Genomic DNA, 6,728 nt, shown 5'->3' on the forward strand with positions numbered 1-6,728 from the left:
TTGAGCCATCTTTGCATTACATATGTTACGTGCAAGTCCCCTCAAAGAGTACTATGTGCCTAATTTTAATATCAGTGGGGTATTTTTTATTGTTATTTTGTACCTGCTTTATATTTTTAGCATCTTTGGTACTGTTCCTATCGTATTAAATTACGATTACGTTCCGAATCAAACATCGTGAGGCATACTTCTGCATCTCTGACTTGAAATCGGAACACATCGGTCTTCATACCGTCCTCTTAAGCCATCTTTAATCAGCATATGTTGCGTGTAAGTCCCCACAGAGGGAACATTGTGCCTGATTTTGATGTAAATGGTTTATTGCTTTATTGTTCTTTGGTAGTTCCTCTACATTTTTATCGCCATTGGCACTGTTCTTATAATATCTATTTATTAACTCTTCTGTTTAGAGTTATGATTACGTTCCTAGTCAAAAACTGTACGCCATATTTTCGTATATTTGACTTGATATCGGACCATATCGATCTTGATACTGGTACTGTGGTTACTGGTGGCCGACCTCCTGAGCCATCTCTGCTGTATCTACGTTACACACAATGCCCCATAGAGGGCACCATAGGTCTAAATCGAACGATAATGGTTTATTTCTTTGTTATGCTAGTCTAAATTTTCTTTTTTATATTTTGTGCAAGACTATTGTTATATTTATATGACTGTGGTTTTGATCTCAATATTTCATTGTGCAGTTGTACTTTTACTGATTTAATAGTCTTTCACGGCCATTGGCTGTCACTGACGTAACGCTCGATAGAGTGGACTGAACTGTCGCTCTTTATGCGAGGGCTACTGCACGTCATGCCTCTCCTCAACAATCCCGCCGAGCATCTCACCCTCAGCTTTTTCTTCTCCAATCTTACCATCACATGTGCCACCATCTACATCCGCCCTCGAACCCCCATCCCATACGATTTCCTGGTCCACACTGATCGCACCTTCTTCACTTATGTGATTGCCACAGACCTCAGTGTCCACAGCTGTGCTCCTACCGAACTCCAGCGGTGGCATCAGTTTATCACCACCCTTCAGGGAGACCTGGTTCCCCTCACCCAACCCGAAACCTACACCACTCCGGACGTCATCCTAGTCTCTCCCAACCTCCTTGGGCGCATCACCGCAGAAGTCCTTGACCTAATTGGCAGCGGCCATGCCCCCGTCCTCCTCACTATCTCTGATGGTCGCCATCCCTGCCCCGTTCCTCGCCCTGACATTTCTCCTAAACTTGTCCACAATTACTGCCACGCCAACTGGAATGCCAACTGGGACTCCATACACACCCAGGTCGAAAGCCACGACCCTACCCTCCACTCTCCTGATGACATCTCTCGAAACACTGCCTTTCACCATCAGACCTTGACTGACGCTGTAGCCACCCTATCCCTACCAAAGCCATCCACCCTAACTGCGCAGCCCTGCCCCCACAGGCTGTCCTTCTCCTTCATGAATGCCATCGCCTCTACCGATCCTTCCTGCACGCTCTTGACCAGGACGCACTCACCCACCATCGGCAATTACAACAGCATATCCACAACATGCTTACTGTTCAGAAACGCCGTGCCTGGCGACAGACATGCACACAACACGACGCCACACTCACAATAAACTCTTCCAAGTATTGGTCTGCTTTCCATCCCTTTACTGGGAACCGCCCTACCCTGCAGTACCCTCTCGTACTTGATGACCATCCCTTTCCTGAAAACCTCAGTAAGGAGAACCACTTTGCCTCCACCTATTTGATGTATTTTCCATTCCAGAGATCCCCAATTTGATTATTCCCTCTTCCCTGATGTCATCGAACATAAGGATAACTCCATTCCTCCCCTTGCTCCTAGCTTCCAGTACGTGGGCCACACACCACCATCAGAACTTAACACTTCCATCACTATACAGGACATCAGCCTCACACTCCACACTAAATGCAACACTGTCCCCGGCCACGACCACATTTCCTACTGCCATCTCAAACACTGCCCCCCCTCCTTCTTTGCAGTCCTTGCTGCCCTCTACAACGTGATCCTTGCCACCGGATTTTACCCAGAACTGTGGAAAAACTCCCATATCCCCAAGCCTAACAAGCCTCCATCTGATGCCTCTTCCTATTGCTCTCTATGTCTCACCTCGGTGTTCAGCAAGCTCTTGGAATCCATCCTTACCCTGCGCATCCATCACCACCGACACCACCTCCTCCCCAACAACCATTGTGGCTTTCGACCTTCCTTCTCTGCCGACGACCAACTCCTACTCCTCACACGTCTCCTCTCCCTCCAGCTTAATTCCCGTCACTCCGCCATTTTCGTCTCCCTAGACCTTGAAAAGGCCTATGACCAAGTATGGCATCCCGGTCTCCTGTTTAAACTTGAGACCTATGCCCTTCCTATCAACTACATGCATCTGATTGCCTCCTTCCTCTCCCACTGCCTCTCCTATATTACCATCCATAACGCTGATTCCCACACCTTCTAACCCTCTGTGGGTGTGCCCCAGGGCTCTGTCCTCTTCCCTCTCCTCTACCTCCTGTACACTGCAGATATGCCCCAACCACCCCTCTCCAGTCCACCTCCTGCACTATGCCTATGACACCACCTTCCTTGCCCTCACTCCTACCCTTCAACAGTCTCAACACCTTCTCCAGAATCACTGTGACTCCCAATCAATCCTTCCAAGACCCAGGCAATCATCGTAGGTTGTACCACTCACTCCTTCCGGCTCCTTGAATTTTCCCTTAGCATCTGCACCCATCCTGTCCACCTCTCTCTCACCCTCACCTACCTTGGACTCACTATTGACCATAGCCTCACCTGGATCCCTCATCTCTGCTCCATCCAATCCAAGGCCCATGTCCTCTCTGGCTGGACATGGAGGTTGAACCCCTCTACCATCCCCCACATCTTCAAACCCTTAATCCATTGCATCCTCTGTTATGCCACTCCCACTTGGATATCTGCCCCCCCCCCCCAAATTCTATAAGTCCCTCCAGATCCTCGAGCGCCATGCTCTCTGCCTCACCTTCTGCATATGCCTCCTGTCCCCCATGCAGATCCTCTATTACCTGATTCCTTTTTCCCATCTGCTCCTTTTCCTCGAAGATATCCGTGTCCTTTACACCTCCTGCCAACTTGATCCCCCCCTATTCCCTGATTGCTCCTCTCCTCTCCAACCCCTCCCCCTTCCACTGCCATGCCTTCACCATTGTGTCCCCCCTACCCTCCACCTCTACACCCTTCATCTCCTTTCCCAAGGTGGCTTCCGTCAACTTCCCCTACCAAATGATGTCATCTCTCCCTCCATTTATCCCTCCTATCAACTCTGATCCTCACCTCCCCCTCCCTCCCTCTGTCCTTTTCCTGGGCTCCCTCACCCCTCTTCCATCCCGTTTTTTCTCTGCCTACCCCCTGTTTCACTCCATTCTCTCCCCTGAGTCCTTTTCCTTTCTCCTCCACTGCCTTCCTCACTCCTTCTCCTGTCCGCCCTACCCTCCTCCCCTTTTCTTTGTACTCTCCCTCCATGGGCTCTCCCCTGCTTTGTTTATCCTCTCCTCCTCCCCCTTTTTCCCCCTCCCCCACACACATATGCCTTCGTGTCTACTCTGTAGTGCAGTGTTAACGCGAGTGTTCAGTGTTGTGAGTCCCCTTTTTAAATGTTGTGAACAGACACCATACTGTCGCTAGGTGTGTTTTTTAACCCTTTCGAACAGAAACCAGACTGTTGCCTTGTTTTTTAATTCTGCTTGTCTAATTACTATGTGTTTTAATCAGCATCACCGACCCTTTGTTTTTATAATTTCACTTCGCAACTTTTCACCTTGTTCCAGTTTTAAACAGTCACAGTTTTATCGCCTGTTTTTATTGTTTTGCTATATCCTCATTATGTTTTTAACTCTTCTGTAGGCTGCCTAGCGGCATATTACGCTGCTGTCAGTCCCCCCTAGGTGGGGCAATCGAAATTCAATTAAGAAAAAGAAAAAAAAAAAACCACGTCATGCAGCAGTTGCTCCTCACACCAGCCAAGAGTAATTCGTGTTCCAAGCCACCAGCTCCAGCGATCAGCAACGGTGTCTGTTCTTCTACTTACATTGTAGTTATATAATTTGTTATTGTGTTAATCTTCGTGTGTCCTCTAATGACTTTCACGTTACTGCATTTAGAGTAACTGTCTGAGGATGATCAGACATAGAACGCAATCGGTCACCATTTTCACATTAAAATATTGTATGCGACGTAGACTGTTTTTATTGTATTTGAACAATATTTTATGATTGCTAACTTTTCCATAAGATATTTTTTAAAATTGTTTTCTTAATATTTTATGGAAACTGGTTGATGGACCTACGTTCACGGACAGCGGTAATTCCTGTTAAGTTTGAAACCAGTTCCCATTCCCAAGACACTCATCTCAAACACTAAGGGCTGCGATCCTTTTAGGGCCACTGTTCCCATGAGGTGTTACATTGCCGCGAGTGCTTTATTATTCTTTGTTATCGCGTTGGACAGTCTACTGATACAACAAGTATTCGGGCTACTTTATTCATGGCGTGGTCATGTGAACGTCCAAACTTGATAGACAGCTCTTTTAGGCGTTCTGTTGGATCTCCATGTCGACTTACGTTACCGCGTTGATTCCGTTGATCCAAAGTGCACGTACACACCACTCCACTGCCATGTCTTATGTCAGCGACGGAGAGTCACAGAACTATCTGATGCCAATTCCACAGCATCTACAGCGATTCAGAGGGATGATATATTGCGCGGTAAGGTTAAACGTTACTGGTTATCTTATTACCTACACTGAAGCGCCAAAGAAACTGGTATAGGCATGCGTATTCAAACACAGAGATATGTAAACAGGTAGAATACGGCGCTGCGGTCGCCAACGCCAAGGTAAGACAAGTGTCTGGCGCAGTTACTGCTGCTACAATGGGAGTTTATCGAGATTTAAATGAGTGTGAACGAGGTGTTATAGTTGGCGCACGAGCGGTGGGACACAGCATCTCCGAGATAGCGGTGAAGTGGGAATTTTCCCGTACGACCGTTTCAAGCGTGTACCGTGAATAGCAGGAATCAAATCTCCGACATCGCTGAGGCCGGAAAAAGATCCTGCAAGAACGGGACCAACGACGACTGAGGAGAATCGTTCAACGTGACAGAAGTGGAACCCTTACGCATATTGCTGCAGATTTCATTGCTGGGCTATCAAAAAGTGTCAGCGTGCAAATCATTCAACGAAACGTCATGGATATGGGCTTTTGGAGCCGAAGGTCCACTCGTGTACCCTTAATGACTGCACAACACAAAGCTTTACGCCTCGCGGCGGCTCGTCAACACCGACATTGGACTGTTGATGACGAAACATGTTGCCTGGTCGGAGGAGTCTCGGTCCAGATTGTATCGAGCAGTTGAACGTATACGGGTATGGAGACAACCTCATCAATCCATGGGCCCTAAATGTCAGCAGAGGACTGTTCAAGCTGGTGGAGATTCTGTAATGGTGTGGGGCTTGTGCAGTTGGAGTGATGTGGGACCCCTGAAACGCCTAGATACGACTCTAACAGGTGATACTATGTAGGAATCCTGTCCGATCACCTGCATCCATTCATGTCCATAGTGCATTTCGACGGACTTGGACAATTTCAGCAGGGCAATGCGACGCCCCACACGCCCATAATTGCTGGCACGTCTGCATGCTCGGGGAGGGGGGGGGGGCGCACACGATATGCGATATTAGGCAGTTGTATCAGTTTCGTTGGCTCTTCAGTATAACACGATGCTGGGGATTGTGCTAACAATCTCAGTGACTGAGTATAATTAATCAACATCCTCAAAACAGGGATAAATGACTACTGGTGTTCCGTATGAAGTGCTCTGTTCGTTCCTGAAATCCAGAGGGAGAGAAAGTTATGTAATGCATGTTTTCCGGAAAGCATTCTATACAGTTCCGGACTCTCACCAAATGGGAAAAATAAAGAGTCCAATCCAATCAGGCTGGTTTTGTGATTGGATTTAAGACTTCGTAGTGGGTAGAACTCAACACATCGTTCATAACGGAGCTCTATGATCATAGGAATAAATAGAAGTAGGAGTGTTATAAAGCAGTTACTGTAACCAGAATGAAATTTTCACTCTGCAGCGGCGTGTGCGCTAATATGAAACTTCCTGGGAGACTAAAACTGCAAGGATGTTGCAGGGTATGTTGTGCTGAGAAACAGTTGTTAAGAAAAATATTCGTTGCGTCATTTCCTTGTTAATTAGCATTGAAGTTAGGCAATCAGGCCGCTGCGCGCGCAAATTCAAGCGGCCCTCCTGAATCAGTGTCGCCAGACACGTTCGTTTGGTTTCGTAAAATCGAACAAGACAGCGATACAAACATTGGACATGGGGCGGTAGTAAGGACACAGCCTGAGCCAAAGGTTGAGAAATCTCAAGCGCTGTCATCTACGCTATGAGAACAATTGACACTAATTGTATCTTGTCGGCCGATTGAATTAGCGCGCAACAGTATGAGTGGCTAATTTCAGTGCTAATTAACTCGGAAACGGCGCAACGTATCAAATTCTTTCTTAACAATTATTCCTCAGCAGTACCTACCCTGCAACACCGTTACATGATTGGATAAGGTCAGTGCTAATTAACTCGGAAACGGCGCAACGTATCAAATTCTTTCATAACAATTATTCCTCAGCAGTACCTACCCTGCAACACCGTTACAAGGTTTTG

Source organism: Schistocerca cancellata, chromosome 2, assembly GCF_023864275.1.
Source record: "Schistocerca cancellata isolate TAMUIC-IGC-003103 chromosome 2, iqSchCanc2.1, whole genome shotgun sequence".
Taxonomy (NCBI): Eukaryota; Metazoa; Arthropoda; class Insecta; order Orthoptera; family Acrididae; genus Schistocerca; species Schistocerca cancellata.